The sequence below is a fragment of the Geotrypetes seraphini genome, chromosome 19 (assembly GCF_902459505.1).
Source record: "Geotrypetes seraphini chromosome 19, aGeoSer1.1, whole genome shotgun sequence".
In the NCBI taxonomy this organism is placed as follows: Eukaryota; Metazoa; Chordata; class Amphibia; order Gymnophiona; family Dermophiidae; genus Geotrypetes; species Geotrypetes seraphini.
Window position 1 is genome coordinate 14933171 of NC_047102.1, and position 24634 is coordinate 14957804.

At 45.4% G+C, this 24634-nt stretch overlaps 1 protein-coding gene across 2 annotated transcripts in view; it reads right to left on the bottom strand.

Moving 5' to 3' along the window:
• The window catches only part of OVCH2 (ovochymase 2), a 94496-nt gene extending 78602 nt beyond the window's left edge, over window positions 1-15894 (bottom strand). Inside the window, exon 1 of one of the 2 annotated variants that reach the window (XM_033928240.1) lies at window positions 15846-15894. The gene's annotated coding sequence lies outside the window, so the exon portion shown is untranslated. Of the gene's footprint in view, window positions 1-7091; window positions 7391-15845 lie in introns of those variants that run through there. The other variant, XM_033928239.1, reaches the window with a different exon arrangement.
• Between the last annotated feature and the right edge of the window lie 8740 nt (window positions 15895-24634).

Sequence of the window (24634 nt, forward strand, 5' to 3'; positions counted from 1 at the left end):
GGGGTCACGAGCGGGGTTCCTCAAGGGTCAGTGCTGGGACCGCTCCTGTTTAACATATTCATTGACGACCTGGAGGCGGGAACAAAATGCGAGGTCATCAAATTCGCAGATGACACCAAACTATTCAGCAAGGTTGAAACCACGGTAGATTGCGAGGATCTCCAAAGGGATCTTACGACACTGGAAGAATGGGCGAAAAAGTGGCAAATGAGCTTCAATGTAGGGAAATGCAAGGTCATGCATATAGGGAGAAGGAACCCGATGTTCACTTACAAAATGGGGGGATCAATGCTAGGGGTCAGTAAGCTGGAAAGAGACCTGGGAGTGATGGTGGACACGACATTGAAGGCGTCGGCACAATGCGCCACAGCCTCGAGGAAAGCAAACCAAATGTTAGGTATCATTAAGAAGGGTATCTCGACCAGAACGAAGGAAGTCATCCTGCCACTGTACCGGGCTATGGTGCGCCCGCATCTGGAATACTGTGTACAGTACTGGTCACCGTACCTCAAAAAGGACATGGCAATGCTTGAGGGAGTCCAGAGAAGAGCAACTAAACTGATTAAGGGTATGGAAAACCTTACATACACTGACAGACTGAAGAAGCTGGGGCTGTTCTCCCTGGAAAAGTGGAGACTCAGAGGAGATATGATAGAGACCTTCAAGATCCTGAGGGGCATCGAAAAGGTTGACAAGGACAGATTTTTCAAATTGAAAGAAACCACAAGAACAAGGGGTCATTCGATGAAATTGAAGGGGGACAGGTTTAAAACAAACGCAAGGAAATTCTTTTTCACACAGAGGGTGGTGGACACATGGAACACCCTTCCGGAGGCCGTGATAAGAAATAGCACAGTACAGGGTTTCAAGGAAGACCTGGATAGGTTCCTGGAGGACAAAGGGATTGAGGGGTACAGATAAGAACAGTGGAAGATTTAGAGATAAGTGTAGAGGTAGGTATAAAATTAGTCAGGGACCGCTGCTCAGGCAATATGCCTGATGGGCCGCCGCGTGAGCGGACCGCTGGGCTGGATGGACCTCTGGTCTGCCCCGGCGGAGGCGACTACTTATGTACTTATGTACTTATGTACTTATGCATCTAGCAAACTTATGTTAGTTTTTAAGAACATAAGAATTGCCATCTCCGGATCAGACCCTGGGTCCCTGGCCTAGTTTTAGTCCCCATATCACCGTTATGCTTCTCAAGGGAGATGTGCATCTAATTCACCCTTTCTATGTTTCTATAACCATAAGACTCTATGACATCATAATGCAGGTGTAAAGAGCCTTAGCCTATAGGGAGAGGACATGCAAATATTAAGAATTGCCATCTCCGGATCAGACCCTCGGTCCATCAAGTCCGGTGATCCGCACACGCGGAGGCCCTGCCAGGTGTACCCTGGCATAGTTTTAGTCTCAAGGGAGATGTGCATCTAATTTACCCTTACCCATATCACTCTATGCCACTCTTAAGGAGACATCCCTAACTAGCGCTGACATCTTTAGCCAAGAAGATCTAGCCACAAGCTCAAGCTAAGTATTAGCTGATAAATGCAGAGTAAATAGAGTGGAAGTTATAATATTAAGCGCTAGTTAAGAGAAAGTAAATATAGACCCAGTGACGAGCTGACACGTAAAGCTCAGAACTATGAGAAGTTTGAGTTCTGAGTGGTGCCGCTGAGGGTCTAAGACTTAATAAAGGTTGCTAATGTAGCTGGAAGAAATTTCATTCTGGCTTTAATTGTGACTCTTAAGGAGATGTGCATCTAGTTTACCCTTAAATCCTAGAATTACTTCCTCTGGGAGAGCATTCCAGGTGTCCACCACTCGCTGCGTGAAACAGAACTTCCTGATATTCGTCCTGGACCTGTCCCCCCTCTTGTCCGTGTCACATTGGACATTGTAAATAACTGCTTTCTCTGCTCCATTTTGTCGAATCCTTTCAGTATTTTGTAATAACTGGATCTGGATGAGCTCCTTAGTTCCTTTTCCCATAGCACAACCTACTAAAGGTACCCATCCAAACTATTCAATAAGACACAACAACTCTATTTTTTGGGTAATTAGCCGCAGCTCAGTTTATTGATACAAAACAACTTGTTTACATATTTTACCACAACAATTAATATAAATCCAAGAGCTCCCCCCGAGCTACCCAAAACAAAGTGTTCAGTGCCCTCGACCCTGCCACTTCAACAAGGGTCTGAGGGGTGGCATGTCCCTCATGCCCCTTTTTCTCGGGTCACCTGACCCACCAGGCACGGCACCCCGCCGGCCCACCGCTCATCACCCGATGAGCCCCAATGACCGAGTAGCTCGGGGATCCGCCCCGAGCTTCTCCCTAAAACCAAGCAAAACAAAGGGAGGGTGGGAGGGAAAAAACCGCGTTGGAGGACCCGAACAGTTACGGTCCTCCAAGCCCTCCCCTTTTATCCCCTCGGCTCCCCCGTGCACGCCCCGGCCCACCAATGGAATTCAAATTCGGCTTTTTAGCCTTTTGCAGGCCAATCAGCCACGACGCCGACTCGACCGCCCCCCGACCGCCCCACCGATCCCTAACACGGAGGCTCACCAGCCCCGTATTACATTACGCCCTTCGACACTAGGTCTTGGGCTCGCATTAATAACTGGATCTGGATGAGCTCCTTAGTTCCTTTTCCCATAGCACAACCTACTAAAGGTACCCATCCAAACTATTCAATAAGACACAACAACTCTATTTTTTGGGTAATTAGCCGCAGCTCAGTTTATTGATACAAAACAACTTGTTTACATATTTTACCACAACAATTAATATAAATCCAAGAGCTCCCCCCGAGCTACCCAAAACAAAGTGTTCAGTGCCCTCGACCCTGCCACTTCAACAAGGGTCTGAGGGGTGGCATGTCCCTCATGCCCCTTTTTCTCGGGTCACCTGACCCACCAGGCACGGCACCCCGCCGGCCCACCGCTCATCACCCGATGAGCCCCAATGACCGAGTAGCTCGGGGATCCGCCACAGGCCTGAGATCCCACAGGCCCCCCCCCCAACAACAGAGCGGCGGCTAACCCAAGCCCAAAACGCGCTCACAACCCACAGCAAAATCGTCCAAGAGCAAATCACACCCAATGTCAGACAAATGGACCCTATCCGTGTGGTAAAGCCCAACACAACCAACATCAACCCACCCATGCAACAACTGCGTACCACCCTGTGACTCCACCCACTTCCCAACCTGGCGGTTAAACTTAGCCAACCCCCTAGTCCACCGGCGAGACGAAAGACACCGCAGCCTCGGAATAACGTCAGACCACAGCACACGCGTGCCCGGAAACCAAGCAAAAAGAACCCGCAAGTCGTCCTTAATAACGTTAACTAACTGCCGAGCCGACAAAGAATCGACATCATTGCCCCCCAGATGAATGATGAGCACGTCCGGACGACGAGGGGAATCCCGCAAAGAAGCCAAGAACGGCAAGAGCTGATACCATCTCATGCCGCGCTGACCCCACCAGGATACTCGAACACCCAGATGGCCAAGTCCCAGGTGACGACCTCCAGGACGCAACCGAGACCGCTCTCCAGCCCAATGCACAAAAGAATGGCCGATTATCCACACCGACTTGCACCGACCAGCACCTGAAAAAACAAAAACATAAGTGCCACAGACAGAAACGAAAAAACACCCCACATACCCCGCAATACCACTACCGACCCCCCGAACTCTCCCCATGTCCCGAAACCGCGTCCGACGGTCTAATATAACAGCGGAAGGCCCCGGACACCCATCTACCCAACCGACGGATGCCCTCTTCCGACATACCAGCGGCACGAGCACTGGTGGCAGCACCGATCCGAAAAGAATGAGTGCCATATCGACTGGGCTCCTCACCACAGCGCACCAAGGCCAAACGAAGCACTGCCAGGAACTGGTATCTGGAAAGAGGGGACCCATTCGCATGAACAAACAATACAGGGGAAACCGCAACACGCGCCGACAAAAAATCGCTCAGGCAACGCACCGGACAAGAGACACAACCCACCACCCGATGAAGAACCAACCACCGCCCACGACCGGCCTGATCCGTCTTGGAACTAGCCACACAGATATGCACCTCGCCCACACCCAGCCGCACATGGTGCACCAACAGCCCACGCCCTCTAGCCCTATCAGCTGCACTCACCAACAACTCCCCCACACGCAACGCCCCAAAAAAGGCCACCGAAAAGGCCGCCCGAAAAAGGGACGTCTCGTACGACGAATGGGCCAGATCAGGTAAGACCAACAAAAGCCGGACGAGTAAGCCATGCTGAATCGGCAAGCGCGAATCAGGCCTGGGAAGAACAACCCTACCCAGAGCACGAAGCAAACGCTGAACCACGAAACCCGAGGAAGGACACTTCCAACCCAACGCCCGACAGAAAAAGGCAAACCCCGCCAACCGCCCCCGTACTACCCTTTGGGAGACACCAGCTCTTCCTGAATCCAGCACGAAATCCTCAAGAAAGGACTCGGCCACATGCCCTGGGACCCAGCCCCGACTGAACAAAAAGGTAGAGACCACGCGAAAGCCGGATGAGTAATGCGCCCAAGTCGCAGGTGCTACCGACAGACGGAGCATTTCCCACACTCCTTCTCGACCAGGCTCCACAAATGCTCCGGCATCTCCAAGCCATCCACGTGAGCCTCCGGCGCGAGTCGACGAAACTGTGAAAAATGGAAACGGGAAAGAGCGTCAGCAATGCCATTCTGCAAGCCGGGCACATGCCGAGCCCTAATAAAGACATTAAGACGCAAACAGCGCAGAACCAAAGCCCGGACCAGCACAGCAACTGACAGGCAGTGAGCCGTCTGCCTGTTGACCACCTCCACAACCCCGAGGTTATCACACCAAAAGAGAACACGCCTATCCCTTAGTTTGTCAGGCCACAGTTCGCATGCCACAATGAAGGGAAACAATTCCAAAAGTGTGATGTTACGCGTAATACCCCTATCTACCCAATCCTGAGGCCACCGCTCCGCACACCAAGCACCCTGACAGTAAAGGCCAAAACCGACCCCACCCGCCGCGTCAGAAAACAACTCCAAGTCCCCGTTAGCCACCTCCGGAGCCTGCATAGGCAAGCAGCCATTAAAGTCCCGTAAAAAACAAGCCCACATGCGGAGGTCCGCCCGGACCCCAGCCGACAGCCGCAAAAAATGCCGCTTATCCCGTACTCCAGCAGTGGACGCAGACAGCCGACGGGAAAAAACGCGACCCATTGGCAACACCCTACAAGCAAAGTTAAGGGATCCAATAAGCGACTGCACCACATGCAAAGTAGACTTACGGGCAGATAAGACGCTCTCAATGAGATCGAGCAACTGCCGCACCTTACCCACCGGCAAACGAGTCACCATAGCCTCCGAATCCAACTCAATCCCCAGAAAGACCAGGGACGTAGCCGGACCCTCAGACTTGTCAATCGCCAAAGGAATCCCAAATTCAGCGGCCATAGCCTCGAAAACCCTCTTTAGTCGCCCGCATTCGTCCGTATCCCGAGGGCCGATAAACAAAAAATCATCGAGATAGTGCACCACGGCATCCAGCCCGGCACGCTGCACCACCACCCAATGAAGAAACGTGCTGAACATCTCGAAGTAGGCACACGAGATAGAACACCCCATGGGCAGACAACGATCATAAAAGTATGCACCCTCGAAACGAAACCCCAACAAATGGTAAGACTGAGGATTAACGGGCAATAACCGGAAAGCGGATTGAATATCCACCTTCGCCAACAGGGACCCACGGCCAGCCCTAAGGATAAGACGAACGGCACAATCCACAGAAGAATACCGAACCGAACACAGGTCACGCGGAATACCATCATTAACAGAACACCCAGCAGGACGAGATAAATTGTGAATAAGGCGGAACTTGCCCTGGTCCTTCTTAGGAACAACCGCCAGCGGAGAAACCATCATGACCGGAAACGGCCGCTCACGGAAAGGACCAGCAATCCGCCCTAAACGCAATTCCTCCCCCAATTTACGACGCACTACCGAACGCAACTGAGTAACCGACGATGCATTGCGCGACCGCGCCTCCGACACTATGCCCCGAAAAGGGATCTCAAAGCCAACTGAGAACCCACGCTCCAATAAGGTACCAACGCGCTCCGGCCGGTAAAGACGCAGCCAGGGACTCATCGCATGAACCGAAACCGGCGTGGGAACGGCACTGCTACTTGCCAAGGCTCCCAGGCCCCGAAGTCGGTTTCTTGGGGCATTTAAGCAAGGGGTGAGGCTGCCCGCACTGGGAGCAGGCATGCCGAAATCTACAATCCGTGAATGAGCAACTCGATCTGTTGAACTTCCAACAAACGTCACTGCCCGCTCCCCCTCCAGACCCCACCCCCGTCCCAGACCGAAAGGGCCGCCCGCCGCCCGAAACACCCACTGGAACGCGTCCCCCGCTCCCAGGGACCGCTCCAGACTTGGAGGACATATGAGTCAGCCATAAGTTAACATCTTGCGTTCCCCAAGACATATGAGAATTCTCCTCCATTTTATCTCTAAACGCCTCATCGTAGTTCAACCACGTCCAGCCCCCAAAACGCTGATACGCGTCAAGCACCGAATCGGCATAAGCGAGTAACAGTCCATAATCACTAGGATGCGCACGCCCCCAAACGCTAGCCAGCCGCATAAAAGAACGGATCCAATTAAGGATGGACCTCCCGACTGGAAAAGGCTTGGAGGAACCCGCCTCCCGCTTCGACTTCTTACGGTTCCGCCGATGCACCCTACCCTCCATAAGACGAAAAACATCGATACAGGAACGCCGCCGAATCTTACGCCTCAAAGTCCGCGGCACCCGCTCCCAGAGTTCAGTCAGGGCCACCAAAGCGGGCACACCCCGACCGTCACCCTGCGGAGCAACGGAGCCACCCTCTGCAGGAACAGCCACCCCCCCAGGCCCGAGAGCCGAAGAGGAGGAGGCCGAGGACGAAGAGGAGGACGAAGAGGACTGACTAGAGGAAGACGAATCTCGCCTGCGCCGCCGTTTCCCTCTACCCCTCTTACCACCAGATTTACCCCCAGCAACCAAAGCAGGCGCCACCTTACCCGCTGAAGAAGAATCTGTCACAGGAACGGAGATGCCGCCGGAAACAACCTCCGCCGAGGACCCCGATGGGCGCTCCACCACAGTGCCGCCACGGTCAGCAACCACCACATCCTCCGAGGGACCAGCAGCGCCACCGCCAACAGCCACCGTCACCGCCGCCGAAGTAACCGGAGCTCCCTCGCTGCGCCGTCGATCAGATGCCGTCCCAACGCTGGCGGACACTGGACCAGGAACACCGCCAGCGGCACTCCACCGAGTCTCCGGAACGACCAATGGACTCTGCGAAGAAAAACCACAGCCAGGAACAGAGCCCGGGAAACCACCCCCAGGCGCCCCCCAACCAGCACCCCCGGCCCCACTCGGCAGGGGCCCGCCCGACCACCCCGGAACAAAACCCCCACCCCAGTAAGGGGGAAACATGCCGGGACCCCAACCCTGTTGCCCAGACCACCACCCTTGCTGCCCAGGCCCCCACGGGAAAGCCCCATAATGCACACCAGAAGGCCCCCCAGGGCCGGTACCCCAGGAGCCGGCACCCCAGCCGGTGGAAGGCTGGGGAGACTCACGAGATACTCTCTCCTCAGCACGAGCAAACCCCTCCCCAAAAGGTGGAAACACCCGCCCCACCGCACCATCACCACCAGAAATGGGAAGCGGAAGCACTACCGGCTCAGTCAGGTCACTGGAAGCCGGCAGCACAACAGGTTCCACACTCCCCACCCCCGGCAGCAGACCAGACGCCCCAGAGCTGCTGCTTTCTGGCCGGACAGACTGCCTCCCGCCCGACTTGCCCCGCCCGCCGTGTTTAGACTTGCCTGCGGCCTTCCGCGGCACAACCCCGTCCGAGGACCCCCCCGGCTCAAGACTCCGCCCCGCCACGCGGCCCACAGAGGCAGCGATGGCAATGGCCGATAGAGCATCCCGCTTTGATCTGCGGGACGGCCTGCCCCGCCCCGCTGCGCTCCCAGCACCCACCTGGTCTTCAGAGTCCTCCAGCAAGGAATCCCCCGCACGGAAAGAAATCTCCGCCACGTCCGAACCAGCCCTCGCCGCCATGCCGCCGCCGACAACAGGCACGGAAGCCCCACAGCGCACCAGAAACCGCCTCAGAGAAAAACCGCGTTGGAGGACCCGAACAGTTACGGTCCTCCAAGCCCTCCCCTTTTATCCCCTCGGCTCCCCCGTGCACGCCCCGGCCCACCAATGGAATTCAAATTCGGCTTTTTAGCCTTTTGCAGGCCAATCAGCCACGACGCCGACTCGACCGCCCCCCGACCGCCCCACCGATCCCTAACACGGAGGCTCACCAGCCCCGTATTACATTACGCCCTTCGACACTAGGTCTTGGGCTCGCATAAAGTCTCGATCAGATCCCCTCGCAGTCTCCTCTTCTCAAGGGAGAACAACCCCAGTCTCCTAAGTCGTTCCTCGTATAAATATCACCATGACGTTCGCTATCTTCCAGTCGTCCGGTATCTGTCCTGTTTTTGAGGATTAAAATGACTTAATTATAATATTGTAATCACATATGTCATATTGTATTCATAATTGGGAGAAGGATGGGAGAAAATGATTGTTTTATGTATTACTTGTGTAGTTAATAGTGCGTTTTATGCAGTATTTTATGTTCAATTAATTGTATTGCACTGTCAAAATTTGAAAATCAATAAAGATTTAAAAAACAAAACAACAAAACTTATGTTGTTTCTTCCTACAGTACTGAACCTCATTTTTTAGAGTTACAGCTTTTAAGATCTTAACAGGTTTGGTTTATTTATTTATATCCTGGCCCTTATCCGGGACGGGTAATGTTCTTAGTTATTTGATTAATTTGGTAACGTTCTTGCAGGGTTCCCTTTCCAAATATCAACCAAGAAATTCTTTTCAATTAAAATTTCTGACAGTTAAAAAGGTGAAATCTATTAGTTTTCTCTATTTAATATCAATTATGAAGTTAAATTCTGGAAATCAGCTTCCTTTAGGCATTATTTTCTGTTTAGGAAGCTACTACAATCTTTTCTGTTTCAGGATATCTGAATTAACTTAGGTTTAACCATTGTAATATGGGGTTTCTTTCGTTATTTCTGTAATTCCTGGACAGGTTGGTCTGGCCTCTACTCTTTGTAATCTATCTTTGAACTAGACTGATAAAGTAGGATAAAATAACATGTATAAGGACTAGTTAACCACAGCCTACCCTCTTAGTTTCATGTACAAATGAGAGTGATAATGAAACTATATTTTAAAAACAGGCAGGCAATGTTTTGTGGGGCTAGAATCCAAATATTTCCAGATGTGGCAAGAGTAACCCAACTTAGACGAAAAGCTTTTTTATCTTTGAAATCTAAGGTAGTGGAATCCGGTGCCACATTTTTTCTGAAATTTCCGTGTAAGTGACATAGTAACATAGTAGATGACGGCAGATAAAGACCCGAATGGTCCATCCAGTCTGCCCAATCTGATTCAATTTAAATTATTATTTTTATTTTTCTTCTTAGCTATTTCTGGGCGAGAATCCAAAGCTTTACCCGGTACTGTGCTTGGGTTCCAACTGCCGAAATCTCTGTTAAGACTTACTCCAGCCCATCTACACCCTCCCAGCCATTGAAGCCCTCCCCTGCCCATCCTCCTCCAAACGGCCATGCACAGACACAGACCGTACAAGTCTGCCCAGTAACTGGCCTAGTTCAATCTTTAATATTATTTTCTGATTCTAAATCTTCTGTGTTCATCCCACGCTTCTTTGAACTCATTCACAGTTTTACTCTCCACCACCTCTCTCGGGAGCGCATTCCAGGCATCCACCACCCTCTCCGTAAAGTAGAATTTCCTAACATTGCCCCTGAATCTACCACCCCTCAACCTCAAATTATGTCCTCTGGTTTTACCATTTTCCTTTCTCTGGAAAAGATTTTGTTCTACGTTAATACCCTTTAAGTATTTGAACGTCTGAATCATATCTCCCCTGTCTCTCCTTTCCTCTAGGGTATACATATTCAGGGCTTCCAGTCTCTCCTCATACGTCTTCTGGCGCAAGCCTCCTATCATTTTCGTCGCCCTCCTCTGGACCGCCTCAAGTCTTCTTACGTCTTTCGCCAGATACGGTCTCCAAAACTGAACACAATACTCCAAGTGGGGCCTCACCAATGACCTGTACAGGGGCATCAACACCTTCTTCCTTCTACTGACTACGCCTCTCTTTATACAGCCCAGAATCCTTCTGGCAGCAGCCACTGCCTTGTCACACTGTTTTTTTCACCTTTAGATCTTCGGACACTATCACCCCAAGGTCCCTCTCCCCGTCCGTGCATATCAGCTTCTCTCCTCCCAGCATATACGGTTCCTTCCTATTATTAATCCCCAAATGCATTACTCTGCATTTCTTTGCATTGAATTTTAGTTGCCAGGCATTAGACCATTCCTCTAACTTTTGCAGATCCTTTTTCATATTTTCCACTCCCTCTTCGGTGTCTACTCTGTTACAAATCTTGGTATCATCTGCAAAAAGGCACACTTTTCCTTCTAACCCTTCAGCAATGTCACTTACATACATATTGAACAGGATTGGCCCCAGCACCGAACCCTGAGGGACTCCACTAGTCACCTTTCCTTCCTTCGAGCGACTTCCATTAACCACCACCCTCTGGCGTCTGTCCGACAGCCAGTTTCTGACCCAGTTCACCACTTTGGGTCCTAACTTCAGCCCTTCAAGTTTGTTCAACAGCCTCTTATGAGGAACTGTATCAAAGGCTTTGCTGAAATCCAAGTAAATTACATCTAGCATATGTCCTCGATCCAGCTCTCTGGTCACCCAATCAAAAAATTCAATCAGGTTCGTTTGGCACGATTTACCTTTTGTAAAGCCATGTTGCCTCGGATCCTGTAACCCATTAGATTCAAGGAAATACACTATCCTTTCTTTCAGCAACACTTCCATTATTTTTTCCAACAACTGAAGTGAGGCTCACCGGCCTGTAGTTTCCTGCTTCATCCCTGTGACCACTTTTATGAATAGGGACCACATCCGCTCTCCTCCAATCCCCAGGAATCACTCCCGTCTCCAGAGATTTGTTGAACAAGTCTTTAATAGGACTCGCCAGAACCTCTCTGAGCTCCCTTAGTATCCTGGGATGGATCCCATCTGGTCCCATCGCTTTGTCCACCTTCAGTTTTTCAAGTTGCTCATAAACACCCTCCTCCGTGAACGGCGCAGAATCTACTCCATTTTCTCGTGTAACTTTGCCAGACAATCTCGGTCCTTCTCCAGGATTTTCTTCTGTGAACACAGAACAGAAGTATTTGTTTAGCACATTTGCTTTCTCCTCATCACTCTCCACATATTTGTTCCCAGCATCTTTCAGCCTAGCAATTCCATTTTTTATCTTCCTCCTTTCACTAATATATCTGAAAAAATTTTTATCTCCCTTTTTTTACATTTTTAGCCATTTGTTCTTCCGCCTGTGCCTTTGCCAAACGTATCTCTCTCTTGGCTTCTTTCAGTTTCACCCTGTAGTCCTTTCTGCTCTCCTCTTCTTGGGTTTTTTTATATTTCATGAACGCCAACTCTTTCGCCTTTATTTTCTCAGCCACTAGGTTGGAGAACCATATCGGCTTCCTTTTTCTCTTGTTTTTATTGATTTTCTTCACATAAAGTGAAGTGTTTGATAACTTTTCAGGATAAGGATTATGTATTTTTTTTTTTTAATCCTATTCAATTAGAGTATTTTCTTGAACATTCTTAGTAACCCCCCTTTTTGTAAGTTGGGGTAGAATTTTCCTTTCTTGGTTATGATAATTTCAATGAAAATAGGAGTTTAAATAGTTAAATGCCTCTATAAAATTAAGGGTATTATCCCTTATTGATTACTAAATTTTATGTTATTATGTAATATAATTATTTCTCCTCAATGATGTGGGCTTGATGGGATTTCTGATTTTCTATGACTGATTTAAGTTGTATTAAGAAATAATATTTCTATATTTTTTTGTGTAAATTCCCATATCCTGTATACTTGTTTGGATACATTAATAAATTTCAATAAATAAATAAAAAAAACCCCAAAACTAACCACAGCTCTTAGAGCTGTGTAGAATAGCGTAAGGAAATATAAGGAATGACAACAGCACCTAAATAATGCCACAATGGAATCATAATTATGGCGTTCTTTCTGGCAAAGGACAAACTTCTAACACCTTTTGTGTCTCGCTCGAGTCAGATGTTTTCTTGAGCTTATTCATCTGTTACGAGGCTCATTGTGTTCCCACTATAGAGTAATTGAAAGTGTCACGGCTCGACCAATACAGAGTAATTTAGTAAGGATTTATTAGTACCAACTCATGAAATCAAACAGTCCTCCACGGCAGGGAGTTAGGGTGGCATTGACCATCGTTCACTTGGCCAGATTCTATCAATCTGGTTCAGGCTGTAAACTTGTAACTATTCAACACAAAAGATGCAACAATTTTAGCTCGGAGGAGGAAAAGGCTTCAAGAGCTCAGCGAGACACAGGGTTGCTGGATGGCAAAAAGTAGCCCAAACAATTGCCACTGGAAACACCTCTAATTTATCAAATAAATATGTCATACAAATACAAACTGTTTATTTATACATTGCACCTATCCCAAACAGTCCATAATGGGGTATAAAAGACCAAAATTCAAATACAAAACATTCAGGAAAAAAACCAAAACAAAACAATAAAAACAAGCTCTTAACTTAAAAGTCCTTCCCCAAATTAAAAGCTCTTCAAACTGCTTGACATAACGGGCCGGATTTAGTATAGGACGCCCAGTCTCGCGGCTTTAGAAAATTGCACACGGGCATCCTATTTAGAATTGTCCATGTCACAGACACCGGTTAGAGAATCAGGGTACCGTTGAGCTGATCGCTGCAAGGGAATCTCCCCGCCGGACTGGTCTTGCGATTTTTGAATTTTCATTGGTTCAACTGGGGCACAATGGACCAATCACAAACAACCTTTAGAGTTCCTAAGGGCATTTGTGATTGGCCCTTTGTGCTGCAGCAGAACCAATGGAATTCCCTCCCCCCCCCCCCCCCCCGGTTACCCTCCAAAATAGCCAGTTACAGGAAAAAAAAAAAAAAAATAGCCCCAAAACCCCACCTCCTGCCCAAATCCTTTATTTTCGCCGTCAGGCTTAAAAACCAGCCCAATTGGGGGGAGGGGGGGAGGGGGGGAACTGCACAACTGGCAACACCAGCGAGACCTGACTTTGATGCATACCAGCATTCATGCACTGCTCGCATATTGTCGAGCCATCATTAGTAAAAAAAAAAAAAATACCTCGCCCTTATCAAAGTAACACAATTTGTCTCCCAACTAAAATTGTTACATCTTGTGTGTTGAATAGTTACAAGTTTACAGCCTGAACCAGCCAACTGGCTACTTTGTATTTCTTTGCAAGGAAAGATTCTCTTTTGTGTGGGCAGATTCTAATCAATAACAGAAGTACTAGAACACTCCCTCCCCAAAACAAAGGCTGGCAACAGGAGCAATGGGGACACCAGCCATCAAGAATCCTGTGGCTGGAGGTGGGAAGAAACGGGGCCAGAAAAATGAGAACTGGGATATAAATATTTCAAAGAATTACATTACATTACATTACATCAGGGATTTCTATTCCGCCATTACCTTGCGGTTCAAGGCGGATTACAAAAGGTTAGTTTAAGGAGTGTTCTAACTTTTTCTCTAAGTCAGAGGTGTCAAAGTCCCTCCTTGAGGGCCGCAATCCGGTCGGGTTTTCAGGATTTCCCCAATAAATATGCATGAGATCTATTAGCATAGAATGAAAGCAGTGCATGCAAATAGATCTCATGCATATTCATTGGGGAAATCCTGAAAACCTGACTGGATTGCGGCCCTCGAGGAGGGACTTTGACATCCCTGATCTAAGATAAGTGATTGATTTAACAAAGCTATATGGCAGAGTATGCTCAGAGTGAATCTTTACTATGTCGAGGGCGGTGTACGGGTCTTTTAAGCGTCATGATGGTCTCGGCCAACAACCAGTGCTAGTACGTTCATTTGTACTTTATAGCACTTTAGGGTCGGTGGTCTGAGAGCCCACTTCTTTGAAGAAGCTTTCAATTCCAAACTCCAACCCACCTTCTGGCACCAATATCCGACTTGTCTTATTCCCTCAGTAATTCCCCCACCTGAGCACTGTGTATTGATGCACCTTCTAATTCAGTTTGTAAACTCTTTTGAGAGTTTACAAACTGAATTTACAAACCACCTCTTCTATGTTTTTATATACAATGTAGTGTATGTCTTGTAGCACTATAGAAATGATTATTAGTAGTAGGTCCAATTTCATGTGCAGTGATGGCATCAGCATCTTCTGGGAGTCCACCAGTGGTTCCCATTTGATGCTTTTTCTCCTCAGAGAGAAATCAGTCTGCTATGACCAGACCCACCTTTGTCGATCACTTCATTGTGGTTGGCAGAGGCTGCTGACTGGTCAACTCTGGTTATCTCTTGTCTCTCTTCCTGTCACTCGGGTCTCTTCTGGTCACCACCAGTCAATTGAGCTTACTGTGGGTTAGCCAGCTGCCAGTATGCATCCACCAAGGGTCACCAGGAACTCTCCCTCACTTGTCTTACTGGGTTCCAGGTCTTGTCTGTAAGCTCCTACTTTTCTCAGGGCAAAATTTGTTCCAACTTGACTCAACATGCAAATGAGCTTGCTTCACTTGGCCTGCTGGGAAGAGTCTAGACCCAGCAGGTTTTAGCATAGGGCTTCTCCAAGCAACTCTCTCAGTGGTTTCTCATACCAAGAAAAAAATCGGAACAAATTTGTTTTGCATATTTCTAAATAAGTCTAGGCAATGGCTGGAATCTGAATGGGAGTCTGTCAAATAGAACCTGAGGAACCAACCTATTTATTCCTTTCTAAAAATACAAGTTACTGAATGATCAGAGAATACTCAGTTTCATCTAAGATTATTAATTTGATGTGTGGCTTTCTCCAAGAAGCAGCAGAGAACAATCAGGAGACACACAGTGATTGTTTCAAAAACACAGCAGTGCTATAGCAATGATTTCCAGCCACCTTTTAAAAATTAGATGTTACTAAGAATAAAAGCAAAAAAAAAAAAAAAAGATAATTATGATAAATAAAATATAAGCATCACCATTTTGCTTTGTAACATCCTACAACAACTCACTTTATGGTAATTACCTACTTACCCCACCAGATGGCAGCAAAACAGCAGCCATAACTGAAGAAGCATCAGGGACTCAAATACTTGGCACAGTTGAGGACATTTCTGAAATTTTTGCACAAATTAAGCATTTTTTCCCCCTATGGACTCATTAAGGATGCAAATAGATTTGACCATGTGACACCCCTTCTGAGCGCAGAACTTTGGTTCATCATTCAATCACATTATCGACAAACTATTACTGTTAACAGGTCCACAACATTTTCCATTCTGGCCTGCCTATTTATCTTTTAACTTATCCCCCTCATTGTAGTCTTAGGTCATCTCAGCATCATATCTTGCCCCATCATTTCCATCAAGTCTTCTTGAATACCTGTCGAAACTTAATGTTTAATGGCATAGGTCCAACATTAAGGCATGGCTTCCCATAATACTTATGGCAGGAACAGTCCTTTCTAGGGCTCTTTTGAAGACAGAACTCAGACTGAGCCCACTAGGGACAGAAAAAAGTACCTGCATATAGAATATATGTAAAATGCTTTGATTGATATATCAAGTCCATTACCCTTACCTCTTCCAAAGGGTGTTTGAACAAAGGTTTCCTTATGGTTATTTGTTGCTCCCTGGCATACCGTAATGAGATGCAGGACATTCTTGAGCAGGGAACACAATAATGCTATAATCTTTCTCTTTTTTATAATTTTGCTACTGCCTGTACAAAAAATGAATGTCAGATATCCATCCTAGCCCGCTATGGGGAATATAGCAGACAGCCATCTCAATTATTAATAGTAAATGGAATCAATTACATTGGAATGTCAAATATGGCTCCGATGACATTTGATAACTCCTACTATCTCATGATTTATGAGATTCAAAAATCAACATTCAGCAGTCATATATGTCGGTGTAAAGCTTGCTAAGGGAATGATAAGCCTTATCATTGTGGGTGAAACATGTTGGCTCCTATTTCCCTAAAAAGAAGGCCACAATTAAAAGCTAGGTACCCTTGAAATATGCTAGAAGGGTTGTTAAATAAAAATTGAAAAATAAAGTTTCTGAGTAAAAATTGATAAAGGCTCCAGTGAGGAGGTAGTACATAGAGCCCAGGGCTGTGAAAGCTTTTGATCCCAGGTGGTACTTCTGAGGAGCTGGGGATTATACATTAGAGGTGAGGAGTTTGAGATATATATTGAGCTTGATATATATATCTTGGTGAGAGTATATCTAATCCTTAGCATTGTTGTATGGCCACATTTTATTTTTCTATGAAATGCTAAAATTCTGAATAAAAGCATTATTTGCATCACTAGGTCTGGCAAATAAGCAAGAAAAATGTTTGTTCCCTAGCTTTGTAATTTAGTGCTTTTCCCTAGACACGAGAGCCATATAACTTTGGACTAATTTCCTATAATTAGTTTATAGTAACTGTGGCAACTTGTAAACTTTACACTATATTGGTATTAGATCTCTAGTATGTGTTGAATTAGGATAAAACTTGCATTAAAAAAAAACTTGTACTGTACTATGGCAAATTGTAACCTGTTAACTGCATATTATGTATGTTAACCTGTAAACGATCTCTTTGGGGAGAACAAGATAGAAAATGAATTGAATAAATAACTCATTACTACTCCTACTGGGGGGGGGGGGGTAGGGAGGGTGTTTTTTCCAATCCTTAAGGGCCACAAAATTTGGGTTTTCAGGATATCCCTTATACATATGCATGAAATAAATGTGCATGCATACTAGCTCAACTGTGTGCAAACCTCTCCTACATATTCATTAAGGATGTCTTAAAAACCTCACCCGTCTGCTACCCTTGAGGACCATTAGAACACAAGAACATAAGCATTGCCTCTGCTGAGTCAGACCAGGGGTCCATTGTGCCCAGAAGCCCGCTCCCATGGCGGCCCTCCAGGTCAAAGACCTGTTAGTGATCTTTTACATTCATCATTTTGCCTTGTATAGTATCCCTTCTAACCATACCCCTCAATTCCCCTTTCCTTCAGGAATTCGTCCAATCCCTTTTTGAACCCCAAAATCGTACTCTGCTCTACCACCTCCTCTGGAAGCGCGTTCCAGGTTCCACCACCCTCTGAGTGAAGAACTTCCTAGTGTTTGTTCTGAATCTGTCTCCCTTCAATTTCCTCGAGTGCCCTCTTGTTATTGTTACCCCCGCAAGTCTGAAGAATCTGTCCCTTTCTACCTTGTCTATACCCTTTATGATCTTGTAAGTTTCTATCATGTCCCCTCCAAGTCAACGCTTTTCCAAGGAAAAAAAGCCTCTCCGCATATGAAAGGTTTTCCGTGCCTTTTATCATTTTTGTTGCTCTTCTTTGAACCCTCTCGAGTATCGCCATATCCTTCTTGAGGTACGGCGCAGTACTCCAGGTGCGGGTGCACCATCGCCCGATACAGCGGCAGGATAACTTCTTTGGTTCTGGTAGCGATACCTTTTTTGATAATGCCCAACATTCTGTTCGCCTTCTTGGAGGCCGCTACGAACAGAATGTTAGCGAGATGTGTTACTGCAAGTTGGGGAAAGTGAAAATTTTGCTGAACTGGCTAATCTTGCAAATCTGTAGCATACAATGGTAATCCAGTGACTGATTAAAAAATGAAGGGGTACTTTTTCTTTTTTAAGAAGAAAGCCTTTTTGAGGGAATTTTTTTTTAAATCCATCTATCCACATAAAATGGCTGTGTGGAAACTACCTTCTCTCAGTATACCAAGAAGAACCTGTGCCATTTCACGTGTATTGAGGGGGGAGATCTGTAAATCAACAGGTATAGATAGATCCTCGTGTGTTATTTTCCACGAAAAATCTAGCTGCACAAGACAACAGTTGCAAAACATATACAAATACTTTCTAATAGCTGCATGTTTAAAAAAAGGGGAAAAGCTACCTCCAACATAAAACACTTTTGAATTCTTTTGTTATATTACGGAATGTTTAATGCATTAAAGGTGGTCAGAATTTAAGGCGGCATGAGAGATGAACATGCAAGAAGTAATTCATATCCGAACGCCAGTGCACAGGGTGTGGGAAAAATAGACAAACCTCCACAGGAAGTGGTGACTAATCCCTTGCCTCTCCCCTCTATCACCAGCTGACCTATCTGGCAAGAACCTGAATTACAGAGCTGCAGGCATTTCAAGCCACCTCAATGTCAAAAGATAAACTTGAAGTTTAACCTAATTTTCTTATATACCACTTGCAAGCCTTTGATGGGGTGCACATTCAGGTCTAACTGGATATTTTTGTGTCTCTAGAATGGTAACGGAGGGTTAAGTGATTTGGTCAAAATCACAGGGATTTGCAGGATAGAGACTGACACGGGAAAATAACCTTGAAAAAGACTTAGGTGTGTTGGTGGATACAACAATGAAGTCAACGGCACAATGCGCAGCAGCTTCGAAGAAAGCAAACAGAATGTTGGGTATTATTAAGAAGGGTATCACAACCAGAACGAAGGAAGTCATCATGCCGCTGTATCGTGTGATGGTGCACCCGCATCTGGAGTTCTGTGTCCAATATTGGTCACCGTACCTTAAGAAGAACATGGCGATATTAGAGAGGGTTCAGAGAAGAGCGACGAAAATGATAAAAGGTATGGAAAACCTTTCATACGCAGACAGGATAGAAAGGCTGGGGCTCTTCTCCCTGGAGAAACGGAGACTCAGAGGAGACATGATAAGAGACTTTCAAGATCCTGAAAGGCATAGAGAAGGTAGATAGGGACAGATTCTTCAGCCTATTGGGAACCGCAAGAACAAGGGGGCTCTCGGAGAAATTGAAAGGGGACAGGTTTAGAACCAATGCTAGGAAGTTCTTTTTCACTCAGAGGGTGGTGGGCACCTGGAATGCGCTCCTGGAGGTTGTGATAGGACAGAGTACAGTACAGGGTTTCAAAGGACTGGATAAATTCCTGAAGGATACGGGGATTGAGGGATACAGATAGAGGTAGGGATAGGATTATGAAAGGGTATAGATAGAAGGATAAAGGGGATTAAAGGGTTTTAGACAAGGATCACCTTACAGGTCATGGACCTGATGGGCCACCACGGGAGCGGACTGCTGGGTGAGATGGACCTCTGGTCAGAGGCAACTTCTTATGTTCTGTAAGCTCTGCATTAACTACACAAGCCTCGAATAGGACAGAGCTTGCAGAAATGAGGCAGGGACAGGTAAAGAACTCATCGGGATGGGAAAATGAGTTCTTATGGGGATGGGGAAAAATTTGTCCCCATGTCACTCTCTATTGCAGGAGATTTGAACTGGAATCTTCTGGTTCTCAGCCTGCCATTAGGTTACTGTAACCCCACAAGCCCCACTGTATAACTATCTATGTAATAGGGAAGCATGAAGTAGACAAGGCAAGGAGAGAGCACACAGAGGCTGTTTCCCTACCATAATTTATTTACCGAAGTAGCAGAACCTGTGATCAAGTGGCCAACGTACACACAAGTGTCTCCTGGGTTCTCTGGCAACAGTGCTGCAGCCCTGTTTATGAGCTCAAGGGATGTTGGTTGCCAAGTTACAAAAGCTGGGTTCAGTTTACATTAAATGCTTCTCTTTTTTTTGTGTGCGTCTTTCTTCAGTTCTGAATCTGAAACTATAACTACAGGGTTGCACGGAAATTTTATTGACTTAAACCAAGACTTTCCAAGAGAGGCTCTCTAATCGTACAAACACAATTCACCATCCCTGGAATGTTCTGCCTGGCCAGAAGGGGATAAGCTCCATTTGGGAAAAAAAAAAAAAAAGTCAGCCTTTAATCTAAATTCTTGCCTTTTTTTGTGGTTGTTGGGGTATTATTCATAATTTAACAACTGTAATTGAATTTTGCATATAAAGCAACTAATTAATATTAAAATGGGTTACACTTACTAAGATGATGGACAACCAGTGCTTCTCTCTCAGAGAATAGACCTGAAGGACTGATCCTTCCCCCACACCTACCAGTGAAGATGGGGCAGGAGAGAGAAAATTCCCTTGTACCACATTGGCTTCAACCAATCTGCTCTGCTTATTTATCCTGCATGTGGATGAAGGGAAAGGGAGCAACGATGCTGGTCATGAGGGAAGGGAAGATGAGATGTTGGCTATTTGGGAGGACTACAGAAGGGGACATGCTGGCTACCTCATAAGCAGAAGGGATGGAAGAGTGTAGGGTCCCTGAGCCATCCTTTGTGCAGCTGAAGGCTTGCTTAGTCCCTAGGGCATTAGATACCCTTGAGCTGGCCCTGTGCTTTAGCAAGGTTAAATGCCACAAGTTTGGGGTTTTCCAAAATGATTTATCAAATTCAGCTTCTTATTTATTTATTTAGGTATTCTGATTTCAAATATTTTTATTGAGTTTCCAATAGCAAAAAGAGAAACAAATAATGGAACAAAATCATCAATTAACAAGTAAACAATGAGGTTCAACAGAACCATCCGGAAAACCAGAGGGTTAACATAAAAGTATCTCAAAGAGAACCTTAGGGGAGAACCAGAGGGTCCGGGAGGACCAAATATTTATTTTAGGTATTTATATACTGCCTATCAAAATTATCTAAGCAGTTAACAATCAGGCACTCAAGAATTACCTCTGTCTCAGGGTCATTAATTACTGCTATGTTGCTTTATCAGTGGTCAGTTACAGATGCGAAAGCTGGACACTACGGAAACAAGACAGAAAGATTGACTCATTTGAGCTTTGGTGATGGAGAAGGATTTTAGGCCTGCCCTAGACTACCAGAAGAACCATTAAATCAATTTTGGAAGAGATCAAACTGGCTTTGTCATTCAAAGCCCAAATGATGAAGTTACGACTGTCTTATTTTGGCAACACCATCAGAAGAGAGATCATTGGAGAAGGACATCATGTTTGGGAAGATCGAAGGAATCAGGCGAAGAGGGCGACCTGCAAACAGATTGGACACGTTGAAAACAACCATGGGGGATGACACTGGAGGACTTTTCTGGACTAGCACAAAACTGATTTCTTTTTAGATCCACAATTCATCAAGTCGAGCACAAGTCGATGGCACCTAACAGCATACTAAATAAAGGATCAGGCCTGCTAAAAAACTATTTCTAAAACCAACCAGTAGGCAAAGTCCCAGCCAAAGGTTTTGGTTTTTTTTTTAATGTTTAAATTCTTCTGCTTGACAGTTATGTGCCAAAATAAAAGATAGACATAGAATATGACGGCAGAAAAGGGCCGTTGGCCTAACACGTCTGCCCACTCAAAAGAACCCTCCCCTTAAAAGAATACTCCCCTAAGCAATTCCCCGATGTGAACCCACATGTTTATCCCATCGCTTCTTGAAGTTGAGCACGTTGCTGGCCTCAACTACCTGACGTGGAAGGCCATTCCAACGATCAACCACCCTTTCGGTGAAGTACTTCCTGATGTCACCATGAAATCTCCCACCCTTGAGTTTGAGCGGATGCCCTCTTGTTGCCGTGGGACCCATAAGAAAAAGGATATCTTCCTCCACCTCGATACGGCCTGTAAGATATTTGAATGTTTCTATCATGTCTCCCCTCTCTCTGTGTTCTTTGAGAGAATATAGCTGCAGCCTGCTTAGACGCTCTTCATATGGGAGATCCTTGAGTCCTGAGACCATCTTGGTGGCCATTCGCTGGACCGATTCCATTCTCTTCACGTCTTTTTGATAATGTAGCCTCCAAAACTGAACACAGTACTCAAGATGAGGTCTCACCATGGACCTGTACAACGGCATTATGACTTCAGGCTTTCGGCTGACAAAACTTCTTCGGATGCAACCCTGCATTCGTCTAGCCTTGGCCGAAGCTTTCTCCACCTGAGTGGCTGTCTTCATACCTTTGCTAATGATTACACCCAGGTCCCGTTCTTCGACGGTTCTTAAGGTTTCCCCGTTCAGGGTGTATGTTCTGCTGGGGTTACCACTACCAAGGTGCATAACCTTACACTTTTTGGCATTAAAGCTCAGTTGCCAAGTTTTAGACCATTGTTCCAGTAAAAGTAGGTCCTGCCTCACAGTGTCGGGCATGGTTGCGCTGTCAACTTTGCATAGCTTAGCGTCATTGGCGAATAGTATAATTTTACCTCGAAGTCCCTGAGGCAGGTCCCGTACAAAGATATTAAACAGTATCAGACCCAAGACCGAGCCCTGCGGCACTCCACTTGTCACAGCCGACGTTTCTGAGGGGAAACCATTTACCACCACCCTCTGAAGTCTACCACTGAGCCAGTGTATCAAGAGTTTCAGTTTTAATATTTAGTCCTGCCCTACACGTTTATGAAGGTTTTAGCACATAGCAATTCTCATTAGGATAACTCTCGGAACAAAGATTTATCAGATGGTAAAACAGTTATCCTTTGTAGCTTAGCTTAATTCACAAGTAGGATGATTTCTGCTATTTCACCTCCTCCTTCTAAAGGACACAGATTTTCATCTATGGTCAATGTATTATTAATCCATTCCTCGGATGTCATTCTGCCCTTTCATGGGTACATGTTGCCTAGCAGCAATCGTACTTTGGAATGCACAACCCAATCTGTACAACTCCCATCCTCACTAGCCTAAGCACAGAGAAGTCCCATTCAAAATTAATGAACTGTTTAAATAGAGGGTTAGTCGTGAAATGCTAAACAGTTAGTCCTCTTTCCAAATTAAATATTCAAGATAAAAGATCTTGAAGGTGCAATTCAGTACAAGATTGTGCTGAATTAAATGTCACATCTGTGGTCTTAAAAGTTCATTTGGTTTAAAAATTATTCCACACATAGAACCAGTCTTTTCCATGATCATAAACTAGAATGCTACATTAAGGGGAGGGGAAAGTATTTGGAAGAGTTTTAAAATATTTAAATATAATATTGTAATAAATAATATGATTTAATATATTAATAATTGAGAGGAGGGGGAAATGGATGTTTTCTTTAATAATGTGTGTAATATGGTATATTTTATGCATCTGTTAAAGTTATATTAATTGTAATACACTGTCAAAGCTTGAAAATTAATAAAGAATTATTTAAAAAAAGAGTGCTAAATTAAAACCAACATATGTATTTTTCAAGTAGCTGTATGCGATTGTCTTCCTTATGCATAAAATTGGGGCTAGCACAATAGTTAGTTCAATTACTAATGGGACTCATTTTCAAAGAACTTAGACACACAAAGTATAGAAACCTATGGTACTTTGTGTGTCTTAAGTGCTCTGAAAATGAGCCCAAATGTGAACAGTAAAAACTTGCTGGAAGTTACACAACATCCTGTATAAGGTTACAAGAGCACTAGGACAATGCCTGCCTATGACCCTGGACAAGAATCTCACACTCCACACGGAAATTGTTTAAATTTTGAAGTCTTGACTACACCCTGCTGCTGAGATATCGATAAACAATTATCATGAAACGTTGGCACAAACGGGAAGGACCCGGGTTATATACACTGTTTTGTGGTTTGTTTCACCCCTAATATATTTTTTGCTTACCCTACTTAATAGGTGAAAGTTTCTTATGCCAATGATGTCTAATATGGTAGAGCTAATTTTATAATGCTTCACCAGTGACCTGAGGCTTTTTCTTTCACTGGGGTAGGTATCTGGTGGGACAGCAAATTGTTTAAATGGATAATATTTGAGCTTGGGTTGTAGTAAACAATTATTGTCCTAATGATCCTATAAATTCTGTGACTCACACAAGACTTACTTGAATTTATGGCTAAAATACAAGTTTATATATCCTGTAGAGAACTACAAACGATCTCAAGCGCTCACAGGCTAAAAGTCTGATGTATGTTTCAAACTAATGACCCTATCGTGAGCTATCATTGATCTTATGTATATATAAATACTCAAAAACGAAAAAACTTGAGAAAAAGAGAACACATAAGATCAATAATAGCTCACGATAGGGTCATTAGTTTGAAACATACATCAGACTTTTAGCCTGTGAGCGCTTGAGATCGTTTGTAGTTCTCTACAGGATATATAAACTTGTACTTTAGCCATAAGTTCAAGTAAGTCTTGTGTAAACAATTATTGACCAATTTTGGGCCAACTTTCCAGATTGCCAAGCTCCTCAGCCATCAGCATATTTTTCTCTAAGTTTATTGATCTGCTTTAGCATCCACAAGATCCCGCTAAAAGAATTAAACAGAAATAAAATTGAAGTCAAAGATCTACACATATGTAACTGACCTATACAATCTTAGTCCTCAAGAAATGATCTTCGAATTGTTATTCACTAACTCTGAACTTTGTTTATTCCACTCAATCTGTAGCACCTTTTAATCATTGTAAACCGCATAGAACTTCACGGTCCTGCGATATATTATTATTATTATTACAATTGTTAAGATTGTGAAGAATCT